Here is a 16,790-nt window from a genome sequence, read left to right on the forward strand (position 1 = left end):
TGCTAATCATTTTAAATCCATTCTTGGATTTAAATGCCCTCCCCCATCTCAAGTTTTTTGAAACTTGAGAGCTTTGAAATTTCCGTAATGATCAGAGCCCATACTATCTACACCTTAAAAAGCAATGTGACCTCAATTGAAAATCGAGGTTAAAAAGCTGACAGAGATGCAGCCTCTAACAACAGTGACTTCTAAGACTACATGCATAAAGGACACATGCATACTAGACACTTTAGACACATGCATAAAGTACATTTCAGTGGACTTTGTATAGTTTCTGAGTCATACACCAAATGGTATGGGAGCAGAGATGAGGTTTGGCATTCCACCTGCTTGGAGATCTAAACATAAGCATCATGATGAGAACTTGCCAAAGCCTTCTAATTTCTTTCATAAACTGCAAGGTTAATGAAATAAAGCCCTCTCATCACTGGGTTCTTAGGGCAAGATGTCTCCATGAGGCTTTTGTAGTTAATGCAGGAAGCAATCATATTCTCTTGTCTTTCCCAAGTCTAGATATGGGATATCACACAACTTATAGAACCCCGCCCCACACACATTTTTTTAATTAAGAAATAACAGATTCACTAAAAAGTAACTGTCCTTGGAACAACTTAGCTATGCTTTTATAATTAAAAAATATTAAGGATTAGGGACAGGTTTTAGTAGACATTATAGTAATCCTGTTCCTTGATCCTCAGCTCAACATGCATTTTATGGATGGATGGAGGGATGGATAGACGGATGGATGGATGGATGGATGGATGGATGGATGTCAGAAATCAGGGAATCCCTGATGGTTCAATTCACAATGCCATCCATATCAGAAATCACATTGTTCTTCTTGTTTTGTAATTTCAGTTTCACCACCAACTCATAGTACACATTAGCCCTACATGAGATACCTTGTCTGTCCAGCATAGGACCTATGGAAATACAATTTTTTGATAGAATACTTTAAAAGGTGAGTTTAAAATGACTAGTTGACACTTTATTTCCTAGTCCCTGCTTATGGCTAAGACACTGTTTCATGTTTATTATTTAAAAACCTCAATTAAATTCTCAAAGGTATGCAATGTTGTCCATCCTGGAAAACAAAAATTTTTATCCCATGGTAACATCAAAGAGGAGGTGATATAAAAGCTGGATTTTAAACTGCTTTAACTAAGAACATCACATATAAATAAGGAAGAAGTTTATCTAGATGGAAGGAAAAACTAAAAAAAGAGGCCAATCGTCTGTGTTAGAGATTAACATGTTATAAAGGAGAAAAGCTAAAAATTATACTCATAGGTAAAACATTTGATATGGTTATGTAAGAAGTCGTGGAACCACCTTTCCCAGAAAAAAATGCTTAATTTCTTTCCAAAATGTGCCAGTCAAGTTTTAGGGCCTATAAGCTCAATGCCAGTGTGAAAAAAATACATACCCAGGCTGCAATGTGGAAAAAGGGGACAGGACAGGTACTGGAGAGAGATATTGATAGGAGAATGAGAGATCTGGCTTATGGAAAACTATTTTTTCTTATTACAAATTTTATAATTTTGAAATGTAGTATTTTAAATTAAAATAATTACATGTTGCCTGTGAGGAGTGCTGAATACTTAAGCATTAGTCATCTATTGCTTATGTAGTATCAGCTATTCGTTTTTAGTTTTTTTTAATTATTTTTAATTTTTTAAATATTTATTTATTTTTGAGAGAGAGACAGAGGATGAGCGGGGAAGGGGCAGAGAGAGGGAGATACAGAATCCAAAGCCTGCTGAGCTGTCAGCACAGAGCCCGATCCGAGGTTTGAACACATGAACTACAAGATCATGAGCTGAGCCAAAGTTGGACGCTTAACAGACTGAGCCACCCAGGTGTCCCAGCTATTTATTTTTAAATGGTAGCTTCCAGCAAGCTTCGAGAGAATGTAGAATAATTTTATTCCATCTCTTCTAAAAATTCCCCTGAATGTATTTTTCCCCAAACTGATTTCCATTAATGAAAGTTTCCTAAAACAAAGGTAAGTTTCAAATGATTTAATGCTTACTAAATTAATCCAATTGAAAACAACATTTAGTTTTAAAATACTTTTTTTCTGTTCCAATCATGTACATTGACCTCTTCTCAGTTATGATATGTAGCATAATTATATAGATTTATTTGTTTATTTATTTGTTTAACCTTTCTTTTTCCAGAGAAGAATTTAGGTTGCCTACCTTAAATACCCATAATACAATATGTTAAAATAAAATTTAAGCCAAATGAATCAAGTGGTTAAAAAAATAAAAAGACACAGTTTATGGTAAAGTCAAAAGTGAGATTAATATAAAATTTAGTCAATAAACTTGCCAAATGTGGGAGAAAAAATATCCTTCTTTACAATTCAGAAAACAAACAAAAGAGATGAAAAGGTCAAATCAAAACTCATATCACCTATAATCAAAAAGAAACTAGGGGGGCGCCTGGGTGGCTCAGTCGGTTAAGCCGCGACTTCGGCTCAGGTCATGATCTCGTGGTCCGTGAGTTTGAGCCCCACGTCGGGCTCTGTGCTGACAGCTCAGAGCCTGGAGCCTGTTTCAGATTCTGTGTCTCCCTCTCTCTGACCCTCCCCCATTCATGTTCTGTCTCTCTCTGTCTCAAAAATAAATAAACGTTAAAAAAAAAAAAAAAAGACAAAAAGAAACTAGGTGCACAGAAGTAGCCTAATTATACCACATGCTGAGGTTAGTGAAAACGTCCCATAAGTTTTCAAAAAGAGAGCCAAAGCATAACAGACTCTTAAAAACTGAGAACAAACTGAGGGTTGATGGGGGGTAGGAGGGAGGGGTGGGTGATGGGTATTGAGGAGGGCACCTTTTGGGATGAGCACTGGGTGTTGTATGGAAACCAATTTGACAATAAATTTCATATATTGGAAAAAAAAAGAGAACAACACTCTACAGTACTATAAACACGTTCCTCAACACTATCTTTACAGTGAATGGGGACTATAAGATTTTTAAAGGCACTTTTGGATAACATCCTTGCAGGTGGGCTAAAAGCGCAATAACAACCCTTTTAACAATCAAAATAATAAAGCCCAACTTCCGGATAAGGATAAGGAAAGTAGAGCGTCTCTCCCATGAATTAAAACTAAAACACATGAATAAAAATTTTCAGTGTCTCTAGACAGATTGACCTCCAAGAAAAACGGTCTTTTTTAGGTCAGAGAATTTGGAAGGTCCGCCTGTGTATGAGAGTGAAAGGAAATCTTTTTGTTTTCTTTCTCTTTGCACTCTCCCAACACTGCCTCAGCTTGAGCTTTCCAGCCAGAGCACCAAAATCAGTCCTGTGGGAGTGAAAGTACATGAAATACAGACAGAGTATGCCAGAGAAGCACAGAGATATTTTTGGGAAGTAAAATTAAAGGTGTTTAATAATGAATGAGATACAGGGTGAAGGAGAGAGGCTATGAAGAAAGGCTGTTAGAAATCTGGTTAGGGAGGGCGACAAAACAGAAGAGACTCATAAACATGGAGAACAAACAGGGTTGCTGGAGGGGTTGTGGCAGGGGGGATGGGCTAAATGGGTAAGGGGCATTAAGGAATCTACTCTTGAAATCATTGTTTCACTATATGCTCACTAACTGGGATGTAAATTTTAAAAAATAAAAAATAAAATTAAAAAAAAAAAAAAGAAATCTGGTTGAACCACATGCTGGATAGGTTCCACTCACTCTATTTACTAACCTCAGAAGAGAACCAGATTTGATGGGTTAGATCTTGACTTTAATTGTAAACATAAGAGAGTTCAGAGTACTTGAGGAGCATCAAATTTCATAGGTCATGTATTTTTGGGTCCAAAGCTTAAGGAACACATTAAAAAAAAGATATATTTGGGAAATATTGGAGATACAGAGTTTTTTTAAGAGAACACAATTTTTTTTGCATTCTATTTTTTATTTTATTTTATTTTTTTTGCAATTTTACCTGAAGGCTTTATTGCACTTGCACAATTTCTTCTATTTTTATAAAGTAAAATACATTTATTTTTTATCTTTTTTTTAATTTTATTTTTTATTTTTTAAAACTTACATCCCAATTAGTTAGCATATAGTGCAACAATGATTTCAGGAGTAGATTCCTTAATGCCCCTTACCCATTTAGCCCATCCCCCCTCCCAAAACCCTTCCTGTAACCCTCAGTTTGTTCTCCATTTTTATGTCTCTTCTGTTTTGTCCCCCTCCCTGTGTTTATATTATTTTTGTTTCCCTTCCCTTATGTTCACCTGTTTTGTCTCTTAAAGTCCTCATATGAGTGAATTCATATGATTTTTGTCTTTCTCTGACTGACTAATTTCACTTAGCATAATATCCTCCAGTTCCATCCACGTAGTTGCAAATGGCAAGATTTCATTCTTTTTGATTGCTGAGTAATACTCCATCGTGTGTGTGTGTGTGTGTGTGTGTGTGTGTGTGTGTGTGTGTGTGTATCACATTTTCTTTATCCATTCATCCATTGATGGACATTTGGGCTCTTTCCATACTTTGGCTATTGTTGATAGTGCTGCTATAAACATGGGGGTGCATGTGTCCCTCTGAAACAGCACACCTGTATCCCATGGATAAATGCCTAGTAGTGCAATTGCTGGGTCGTAGGGTAGTTCTATTTTTAGTTATTTGAGGAACCCCCATACTGTTTTCCAGAGTGACTGCACCAGCTTGCATTCCCATAAAGAGAACACAATTAATGGTATACAATTTCATCAAGAATTCAAGTCAAAAAAGACTCAAAAGCAAAGTTTTATTAATAGGTGGTCATTGGTGACATTTGTGATAGCTATAAGTATAGTGTTTTTATTTTTCTTCGAAGTAGGGAGCAAGACTGAATAAGAAGAAAGAGATTGATAGTTATGAGGAACATAGTAATGCATCTAGATAGCATGATGGGCAGGACCAGTATGTTGGTGTCATTATAATTAATTCATGTTACCAACCTACCATATTTTTTCAGTAGTGATTACCTTACTGGACATTGTTAAGTTCACATACCTCTTCAAAGAAGAAATTTGAAGAGGAAACAAAATATGTTTTGTTCTATTCCTATACACTGAAAAGAACATATCAAGGATCTGATATATTTATTTAAAGAAGAAAAAGTTGGGGTGCCTGGGTGGTTCAGTCAGTTGAGCGTCAGACTCTTGATCTTGGCTTAGGTCATGATCTCAAAGTTTGTGAGTTAAAGACCCATGTCAGGTTCTGCATTGACAGTGTGGAGCCTGCTTGGGATTCTGTCTCTCCCTCTCTCTGTTCTTCCCCAGCTTGTGTTAACTCTCTCTCTGTCTCTGTCTCTGTCTCTCAGAATAAATAAACTTACAATAAATAAATAAATAAATAAATAAATAAATAAATAAATAAATAATAAACAAAGAGGAGAAGGTCATCTCATAAGAGACACAAGAAGCAGATGGGCTTTGTTGCTGATGGAGTAGTGATTAAAATTACTTTTAAGTAAAATTATTTTTAATTCTTGGGGGAGGGGGGATGCATTGACACATAGTCATGACTCCTTGGCCCAATTCACAATTTTATGTTACTCACCTTCTCCCTGTAGACATTTGAGTATATAATTCTTCCCATGCAATCTGGTTACCATGATAGTATTTCTTATATAAACAATTAAGTCATATATAATTCATTAAGAAAATCAATAAATAGGTTAATTTTGAACTTCCCATCATAAATTAACATAGTTAAGAAAATGGATGAGATTATTAAACACAAACTGTTAAACATTAGAGATATGAATAAAAGTAATAATTTTGATTTTATAATAAATGTATGCTCTCCCTATCACTCTACCTATACTCTTGTATATTTAATCCCCTTCCTTTGAGTATGGGTGAAGCCTATTTATATGATGGGACCATGATTACATCATATTATATGGCACAAAAAGATTTTGAAGATGTAATTTGGGTCTCTGATCAGTTGATTTTAGCTAATCAAAAAGGAGTTTATGCATGGTTAGTCTGACCTAATCAGGAGATGATTTTTAAAGAGACTCAAGATGAAAGAGAATCTCCCACTGGGCTTTAAAGTAAGAAGCTACCATGTCATGAAAACGCCACATGTCTAGGACTTGAAGGCAGCCTCTATTACAAGTTGAGAGTGACCCCCACAAACCAACAGCCAGTAAGAAAATGGAGACTTCAGTTCTATAACCCCCAGGAGCTAAATTCTGCCAACACCCTGAATGCACTTAGAAGACGAACCCAAGTTTCAGATGAAACTATGACCCAGCTGATACTTTGACCCAGCCTGTGATTCTGAGCAAAGAACCCAGTTACATGAACTCCTACACTACAGATGGATGGGTGGATGGATGTTGTTTTAAGACATTAAGTTTGTGATAATTTTTCATGCTGCAATAGAAAACCAATACAGGAGCACCTGGGTGACTCTGTCGATTGAGCATACAACTTCAGCTCCCGTCATGATCTCACAGTTCATGAGTTCAAGCCGTGCGTCAGACTCGGTGGACAGCTCAGAGCCTCGAGTCTGCTTCAGATTCTGTGTCTCCCTGTCTCTGCCTTCCCCTGCTGGTACTCTGTCTCTCTTTTGCTCTCTCTCTCTCAAAAGTAAATAAACATTAAAAAAATTTAAAAAGAAAAAGAAAACCAATACATATATTAAAGCCACACCTACTTTGTAATAATTAATTCATAATATTCATCTACATGAGAATTGCCATATCTGTTTTCCATTTAGCAAAGTTTTAAAATTATCTGTCAAACATTAGAAACCTATTTTATAACTCCATAAAATTCAAAAGCAGTAAAAAATATGTATAGGCCATTTGTTTTTTCTGAAAAAATGAATCCTTATAGGGTCCTACACAGGGAGCTCAGGGGAGGAAACGTATAATCTTACAGTGTAAGATTAGCTACTTCATCATATAAAAAATACCAGTGGAAAAAATTGGCAATTCTTTTAGCACTAAAATGGTAACATCTGGGTATATATGAGAAGTCGCAACATGAAGGCAGCATTCAAATTTTTATATCCTGAAATTAGATATCAGGCTGTACTGAGAAGCCAGTCATGGCCAGGGTTTTTCATTGCCAATATGGACTATCATGAAGCAGTAGTTTTAAAGAACGCATTTGGGCTTTCTAACTGCCACTTTCCTATGCATCGTGGGATTTTATAGTTTCTAAATGCAAAGGGAGTTCAGAAAACCCCTTTCAACACTGCAATATGAAAAAATGGCAGGAAGTCTTCATAAACATCATACAATGTTGTAAAAGAAATATTATCAGTATTGTTTTATTAGACTTCTTACCTAGCTTCCAATTGATTGTATTATTAGTTATTCCTGAATGTGTTTGATTTTGAAGCAATTTGCTCAGCCTTTTAAAGAATCTTTGGCTTATCCAATTTTATAAGAAAACAAAAGCATATATTATGGTTGCACTTTTGATTTTAGTCTTTGAAATTGCAAATAATTTTGAATTGTCAACTTGTTAGTTAAAAGATAAGTTATGTATTTGTGTTAATGCTGTACTTCAGTCAGATGTTCAGGGAAGAGAATGGCGTGCTATTGAGCAAACCTCATGAACCATCTTTCATTTCTATGTAAAGAATACGTATAGTAGTTACTTTGTAGGTAAAGATCTGATTTTCTTCCTCAAAATTTGTATTAGTCAAATTTACTTATCAAGATTTGTATTAGCATTAGTCAGCTGTGTTATGTCATAACCCCTTCATCTCTTATCTCACTGGCTGATAACATCTAGCCTGAAGGACCAGCCAAGTATTTTCACAGTAGAGAAGAGCAGGGACTGAACCAAATCATGCAATAGTACTTAAAGCTTCTGCTCAGACATGGTGTACATCACGTAGCTCACTTGTCATTAGCCAAAGTAAGTCACACAATCAAGCTGGAGTGCAATGACACGGGGATCAAGGAGAAAGGTAAAATCACAAGGCGATGGTCAGGGATATATAATCTTACTGAGAAAGAGGAGTGAGTAACTATAAAAAATAATGCAATCAAGATCAGAATTGATGTTAAATGTTGTGGTAAAATGTATTTGAATGCAATCTTTCATTTAATTAGTTCACTATCAAATTCAGAGATTTGTACATTTACAGATAAGAGTCAACATTTTCAAACTTTAGATCCTAAGTATTAATGGAAATTTAGGCATGAACAGTTGCTGATTTCTACTCAAGCACAATAGAAACAGAGACAAATATACTCAGAAAATTAAATATTATATTCAGGAAAAAATAGTGATCAAATACATTTCACAGGCAGAATGTGAATATTCTGTATATATTATAATATATATATGTGTGTGTATATATATATATATATATGTGTGTATGTATATATATGTATGTACATATACACATATGTATATATGTGTGTGTGTGTATATATATATATATAATGTAAATATAAATATACATTATTTAGATTTCACCAAAATCATGATATACTGTGATGTATTTTCAGGCTGACTAACCATATGAAGAATACAATCTTTAGAAGCATCCAGGGAATTTCTCTAGGCATACCCTGAAGAAATATACCATTAAATGTTTAATTTTGTTTTGAATCTTCACATCTGATGATTGGAGGACTTGTTCTACTATCAACTATTTCAGAAAAGTCTGCTTAAGTAGTATACTCAACAGCATTTTATAAAAGCTAGATCTCACTTGTAAATTCGCAATGAATTTGTTTTCATTTAAAATAAATGTCTTTGTCTTTAGCCTGACAAATAATTTAAGTTCGTCCTCTTTAAAATACTTTCATCTTGTAATCTGGTATCTATTTCTAAAATATTTTCAGAATAATAGCCTTTAATATTAATAACCTATGCATGCATGTCTCTGAGTATATGTGTACCTACAATAATGTATACCAAATTGTTTATTTTGGTTATTCTGAAAGTGCAATGGATGGAAAATAGAATCAAGTGTTTTAAAAATGTTTATGTGTTGACTTGAACAAGAATATATTCATTTTTAAATAAATATGTTAAATGGTTAGACCAGAAAGGAAATTCTGTGCATTCTTTTTTCTCCTTCAGAATTTTATTCTGAATTTTAGTTCAACATAGATCCCTGGGAACATATTAAAGTTCCAAATTATAAAACAGCTGGCTGTTATTCAATGATAATTCTAGATTCAGAATTCAAGGATGTTAAAAGATAAGTGTAGGAACATTTTTATTTTATTGGAAAATTAAACCTCAAAAGGTCTCACTTGGTCTCAGTATTGTGAAGCCATCAATGTTATTTCAAGGACATATGCACATTTCTGAATAAGAGATATTACAGAAGAAAAAGTTTAGCCAATTCTCTATGAAAAATTCATGTGTTTCTCAATTATTTTCCCATAGTTACCTGGATATTACCTAAATTATTTGGAATATTAAAATTAATTCTATTATAATTTAAAACACACTACAATATTTTGTCTAAATCTGTATTATCTATGGCACACAACTGTGGTTTTATTTTTTGGTAAAGAAAATTTATTCTATTATCTTTACATATTTTTTATAGCTTTTGTTTTTGTCATTGATAATATAATCAAATTTGTATAAGGAACTAGGAACCTTCTGGGAAAGAAAGGGAGGCTAAATTGGTTCCCCCTTACCCACAAATTCAAAGCTACTGAATTCTGTCCTGTGGGTGGAGCTGATCTCTCTCAAAGCCACTGTCTGGCGAGAGGAGAGGGTCTCAAAGTGGTAAAGTTCAAAACTGGTGAGCCACAGGGTAAAGTCTCTCAGTGTAGACTCCACTAAGTCTTCCCCAAATGCATCATCCTGAAAGAAAGCAATTGTTCCAGGCTAAGAAGAATGGTGAGTAATTGTTTAAGGGACTACAGTTTGGGACACTCAGTTCCATTCTGACACCGGCTCAACTTTGGCAAAATTTGACACAGGCAGAAGATGGTCCCACCTTGTATCTTGTGGGCCTGATGCAGGCCAGGATGAGCTCTATCAGTTCCCAAGGTAGGAACCAGACTGAAATGTTTACAACCCACCTCCCTTCTTTGGGTATGACATGGAGTGGACTCCAGCCGGTACAGCAGCCTCCGAATGCAGAGACCTCTTTTGGCCATTTGTGTGACAAGCCTATGCCAGGCTCTTGTGGCAACAGAGCAGCACTGAACCAAATCATTTTGAAGCAACCAGCTTGAAATATGATTGGAAAATTCTCTATATCAAGGAGGCAGGTGAGTTCAAGGTCAAGCATAAGGTTCACAGAAGATACAAACAAGAAAAAGGACAGTATGAATCTGGGGGCTGTAAGACATCAACATTGGGAGAATGAGTGAAAAGGACATAAGGGCAGGAGACTAGACTTCCTGTTGTATTGCTCAATATTTCACGTGCTACAGTTTGAGGTCTCTGTTGCTTATAATCTGAAGAGCCTGTGGTTTGTATCTCAAGATTTTAAGAGGAACACTTTAATTAAAGAAACGTTATTTTGTTTAATTTTCAAAACAACTCGTTATGAAGAAACTATTATCCCTATTACATACCACAAGGAAATGAAATTTTGAAAGGTTATCTTGCCTCGGTCCACACTGGTAGTAACAAGTGCACAGCTAGGATTGAAAACTAGATTTATCTGACTCAAAGCCTCTTTCTTTTTAGAACCTCAGGGTGAAGAAAGTAAATGTTATAACTATATTTTGGATGTTGAAATGCCAATTGTGATAAGTGGAGTGGTTTGCTTCAGAGTCCAGACCTTAATGAGTAGCAAAGCCAAAATGGGAACATGGGTTTTCTCATTCCTGGCATTGCATTTTATTGGCCCTTGAAGTAATTTATTAAATTATTTTCCTGTTTACTTAATGACAAAAACCTCAGGAATATACTACTCACTTCATTTAAGGTCATTTCCCTCAAAATCTTAGATCTTTTGAAACCCAAAATTTCCTAAGTGTGAACACTGAGACATTATTTACTGCCAGAAATTTATCTCCAAGTGTATTTTTTAGGCTAAAGGAATAAAGCTGTTGGCCAAAAATAGACCTCGTGTTTGCACTGAAGTTCAGTCCTACAGGATGTTGAAAGAATAACTTAATCACATATTCATCAGTGTTTTCTTATGTTCTTGAAGCAGAGAAAGAGCATCGTTAATCTTGTTGGGCTTGTGACAATTTATCTTCAAAGACTTCAAGTGGTGTAGAGTTTATCAAAAGATTAATAAACCTTGAGTGCAATTTGGGTTGAATTAGCAAACTGTCCAAAGTAATTGATTTGGTTTAATATTAATCTTTATTTATAAAAATATAAATTTAAAACATCGGGAACCTGGCAAAATGCTTTAGACTTTGAAATATTTGCAGGTTTATATTTTTGAGAATGTAGAATTAATACCTATGGTTAAAATACTTTTAATCCTGACCATTTGAAGATTTTTTTTAAACATGCTAATTAGTTTCAAGCTATGAGCTGTATTACTACTTAGTATGGTATTAGTGCATATATTTTCTTTGTTTAATTTTGTTTAAATGACTACTTTTCCCAGCTTATACAAAGTCTTTTCAATCAATTGTTATGAAAGTGAAAGAAATCAAATATGAAGGAAATTGTTAGGATATTTTTTGTGTTGCCAACGTGTAGGTCCAAATCAGAAATTGTTCCTCTATGTATCAACATCTATTTTTTATCACTTTACCAATTGCAATTTGTGATAAATTTGTGAAAAATTAATTTCTAGAAAAAAGACTTCAGTTTCATATCTTGCTGGCAGCCAGATTTTTAGATAGGGTCAAATCACATTGTTCTAACAAAAGTCTTGCAGCATTTGTACAATGACATCTAGTTTGCTTTAACAAAATAAAACTTCAGAATCATAGCAAAGCATAACCAGTTTGGGAGTATCAGTTAACGTACTCTGTTTACCTTTTCAGCAAACATTTATTAGGACTTACTGTGAACCAGGCAGTGTACGTGGCACTGGTGATACCAAAAACAAATAAGACTGAGTCCTGTCTTCACAAAGCACACAGTCTAATAAGAAGGCAAGTATATGAAAACTATAATTACAAGATAAAGTGGAAGGAGATGTAGTGGGAGAATTGGCAGACCCAAAGCAAGGTGTGCCTTGTATGTTAAGGAACTGGAATGTTATCTATGGAAGGCATTAACTTTTTTATTCTGTTTTTAATCCCTTAATTTTATTTAAATCCAAGTTAGTTAACATATAGTGCAATAATGGTTTTAGGAGTAGAATTGAGTGATTCATCATTTACATATAACACCCAGTGCTCATCCCATCAAGTGCCCTCCTTAATGCTCATCACCCATTTAGTCCATCCCCCTACCCAACACCCACCAGCAACACACACTTTGTTCTCTGTATTTAAGAGTCTCTTATGGTTTGCCTCCCTCTCTCTTTTATCTTCTTTTTCCTTCCCTTCCCCTATGTTCATCTGTTCTGTTTCTTAAATTCCACATGTGAGTGAAATCTTACATTTGTCTTTCTCTGACTGACTTATTTCACTTAATACACTCTAGTTCCATCTATGTTGTTGCAAATGGCAAGATTTCATTCTTTTTGATCACCAAGTAATATTCCATTGAATATATATTCCACATCTTCTTTATCTATTCATCAATTGATGGACATTTGGGCTCTTTCCATACTTTGGCTATTGTTGATAGTGCTGCTATAAACATTGGGGTGCATGTGCCCCTTTGAATCAGCATTTTTGTATCTGTTGGATAAATACCTAGTTGTGCAATTGTTGGGTCATAGGGTAGTTCTATTTTTAATTTTTTGAGGACCCTCCATACTGTTTTCAGGAGTGGCTGATTTTTTATTCAGTTGGGAACTTTGGGGAGAATAGTTGAAGAAGACTGAAGCAGAGGTGTAATTATGGGGGTCATCAGAGTCCAAGAGGAGATCTGATCCAGGACAGTGATAGCAACTCTAGAGAGGATATATTCAATTTTAAGAGATTCTTTAGAGGACAGATCAGCAGCATTTGGAAATATATAAGAAATATATAAGAAAAAGAAAAAGTGAATACAGTTAAGAATTATTGTTTTACTTGCTTTATTTAATTCTTTTGTATCTTTAATGAGGTGGGAGTACACTACAATAATGTTGAGATCTTAAGTATATAGTTTGATAAGCTTTGAAAAATGTATACATCTGTGCAGTCCACACCTTAAGATATAGTACATTCCCATCTCCCCAGAAAGAGCCTTTTTACCTTTTTTCTGTCTCTCTGTACCTCACCTGCCATATGGAACCACCATTCTAACTTCTATATCCTTGGGTAAGTTGGTTTGTTATTTAACTTTCATATGTACACCTAGCTTCTTTTTCTCACCATGATTTTGAGATTAATTCCTGTTGCTGAGTGTTCATTCTTTGTTATTGCTGAGTAGTAGTCTAGTGTATGAATATACTAGAATTTGTATATGCATTATTCTGCTCATGGGTATTTAAGTCCCTGATAATTTATTTGCTCTTTCTTCTGAGACTTCTTCCTTGATTTATGGATTATTTAGAATTTGTTTCCTAGTCTGAAAATCTTTGCAGATTTTCTTTTTATGTTAATAATATTGAATTCTAGTATAATTGCATTATGATCAGAGGACAAACTCTGTATGATTTCATTTCTTTTATATTTTTCAAGATCTGGTTTATGGCCCAGGATATGGTCTGTATTGGAATTTGTCCCACGAGCTCTTAAAAAAATGTATGTTCTGGGTCACCTGGGTGGCTCAGTTGGTTGAGAGTCTGACTCTTGATTTTGACTCAGGTCATGATGCCAAGGTCATGGGATCAAACCCCACATCAGGCTCTGCACTGAGTGTGGAGCCTGCTTGAGATTCTCTTTCTGTCTCTCTCTGTTACTTGCCTCTCTACCCACTTCTTTTTCTCTCTCTAAAATTAAAAAGAAAACAAAAGTGTATTCTGCTGATGTTGAATGGAGTAATCTGAGAATGTTGACTACATCCTTTTGCTGATGTTGTTGAATCCTTCTAAGTCCATGTTAATTTCTTGTCCAGTTTTCGACTAATTGTTGAGAGAAGGGTATTGATATCTCCAATATAATTGTGGATTTGTCTACTTCTCTTTTTACTTTTTAAATATTTTTTTAAAAATTTTAATTGTGGTAAAGTTCTATCACTCTTTGCTTCACATATTTTGTACCTCTGTTGTTTGTTTCAAACACACTTAGGATTGCCATATCTTCTTGGTAAGATTACTTTTTTTTTTCATTTTTTTCAAGTTTATTTATTTATATTTAGAGTCAGAGAGGGTCAGAGAGAGGGAGAGAGAGAATCCCAGGCAGGCTCTGTGTGGTTAGCACAGAGCCCGACATGGGCCTTGATCTCAGGAACTGTGAGATCATGATGTGAACCAAGATCAAGATTCAGATGCTTAACTGAATGAGCCACCCAGGTGGCCCTATTCTTTTTTCATTACACAATATCCTTCTCTGTCTCTTGTTACTTTATTTGATCTAAAGTCTACTTTATCCAGTTTAGCTACTCTTGCTTCTATAGAATAATTATTGGTGGATGCCTGGACGGCTCAGCCAGGTGAGTATCTGACTTTGGCTCAGGTCATGATCTGACCGTTTGTAGGTTCGAGCCTGGCATCAGGCTCTGTGCTGACAGCTCAAAACCTGGATCCTGTTTTGGATTCTGTGTCTCCTTCTCTCTCTGCTCCTCTCTTCTCTGTGTTCTGTCTTGCTCTGTCTCAAAAATAAATATTTAAATTTTTTTATAATGTAATTATTGAAAAAATTTATTTTGCATATATTTACAACCATATCAGACAGTGCTATAATTTTTGCTTCAATCATCGAACATAACTTAGAAAATTCAAGAGAAGAAAAGTCAGTTTTATTTATCCACATTTTTACCTACTGTCTTCTTCTTTCCTTCCTGATATTCCAAGGTTTATTCATTTACTGTTTTCTTTGTGTTTAGAGAACTTAATTTCAATTTGGGTAATATCTACTACTCCATCTTCTAGTTCATTGATTCTTTCTTCTGTCTTCTTTATTTCTATCGTTGCATCCTTCTGTTGAGATTTATTTCAGTTATGTATTTTAGTTCTAAAATTGTCATTTCTTTCCTTTCTTATATACTCTATTTTTTGGAGTAGATTATTTCTTTATTGAAATTTTCTAATGTTTCATTTCTTGAAAGTGTGTTTGTAATTCTTCCTTGAGGCATTTTTATGATGATCACTTTAAAATATTTGCCAGATACTTCTAATATATCTGTCTTCTCGATCTATTACTTATCTTTTTTTCACTCATTTTGAGATTTTCCTGGTTCTTGGTATGACAAATGATTTTTGATTGAAACCTTGGCACTTTTGTATTATGTTAGGAGACTGTATCTTATGTAAACTTTCAATTTTAGCTCGTTATCCCCCATACTGCTCTGGCAGGGGAAGGCCCGGTGCCTCTTTGTTAAGGCTAAGGTGGCAATGAATGTCCAGATTCCCTACTTGGCTCCCATTGGCACCTAAAAGTTTCCTTCACTACTGTTGGGCAAGGTAGAAGTTCAGGTATCCCATGTGATTTCTAGTAACACTGCAGTGGAGATGGCTTTATAAGCACTAGGCAATTGTGAAAGTGCTGACTTTCTACTTATTTCCAGCACCATCCTAGTGGAGAGGGGAAGAGGTGTTGGTTGGGGATGGAAGTCCAGGCTTCTCATGTTGTCTCCACTGACCGGTGAGGTTCATAGGCAGGAAATTGGTGATGGTCTTATTTCTGGCTAATGGGGATGAAATTCTCAAATCTCTACTTGGCCTTCTCTGAAACAACCACACAATAGTGGCTTTAGGGTGCCTCAATACAGCCTCAAGAAGGTGCAAGTCTAGCTCCCTACCTGGCTTTTGCTGGCATGGGTGAGTGTGGGGAAAAGGTTTATATCTTGCTCTGTTGCCCATTTCTTGGTCTGTTAGCTAGAAAGTAGTGTTTGTCAGAGCTTTTGTTGTCTATGCCTATTGACATTTCTGGGTTGTCAGTTTCTTCAACTCCATGCCTGGGATCTATGGGATAAAAAAGAAAACCCAGGAGAAATCACCATCATGTCCCAAGACAGTCTCTTTTCTTCTCTCTACCTTTCAGAATTTTCTTGTGTTTTTGCTATATGTAGCTCAGAGATTTTAGCTGTTTTTGGAGGAGAAAGTCTAGTTTGTTCTTTTGTATATCTTTCATGTTTCTTCTGAGATTTCTGTATCTATTCATCAATCATTTGAATCTTTTCCTGTATATTTGTGAATTTATTGATAATAGCTGCTTTAAAGTCTTTGACTGCTAATTCAAGTCTCTAGGTCATCTGAATGTTAAACTCTGTTGATTTAATTCTTGATTGTGTGTCACATTACTTGCATCTTTGACTTTCCTATGCTTTAAAAAAATTTTGTATTGGATATTTTCCATAAAAAAGAACAGTGATGAGGCAGGTATAGTAATATTTTGTTTTTTATTCACCAGAAAGTGTGAGCTTATTTCTATCCCTTGTATTGAAGCTGAGAAGCCAAATATTCTGTTTGTCTGGTATTGAGCCACAGCATTAGGAAGATTGACCTCACTTCTGATTAACCCAGCTCTTATTCTGCATTACCACTGCTGCTGGGAGGTCATAGTCTCATCGGTCTTAACAGTGTTTTAGCTTGAAGCCAAGAGTCTTGTTGAGCCAAGGTATTACCTTTGGGTGAAAGTTCTAGACATGGGGAAATTGAGTGAAACTGTCAACATTCTTTCTTCTGTTCAGTTTCAACTTTATTGCACTTTTCTCAGCAA

Source organism: Puma concolor, chromosome B2, assembly GCF_028749965.1.
Source record: "Puma concolor isolate L17-30 chromosome B2, mPumCon1.1.hap2, whole genome shotgun sequence".
NCBI lineage: Eukaryota > Metazoa > Chordata > Mammalia > Carnivora > Felidae > Puma > Puma concolor.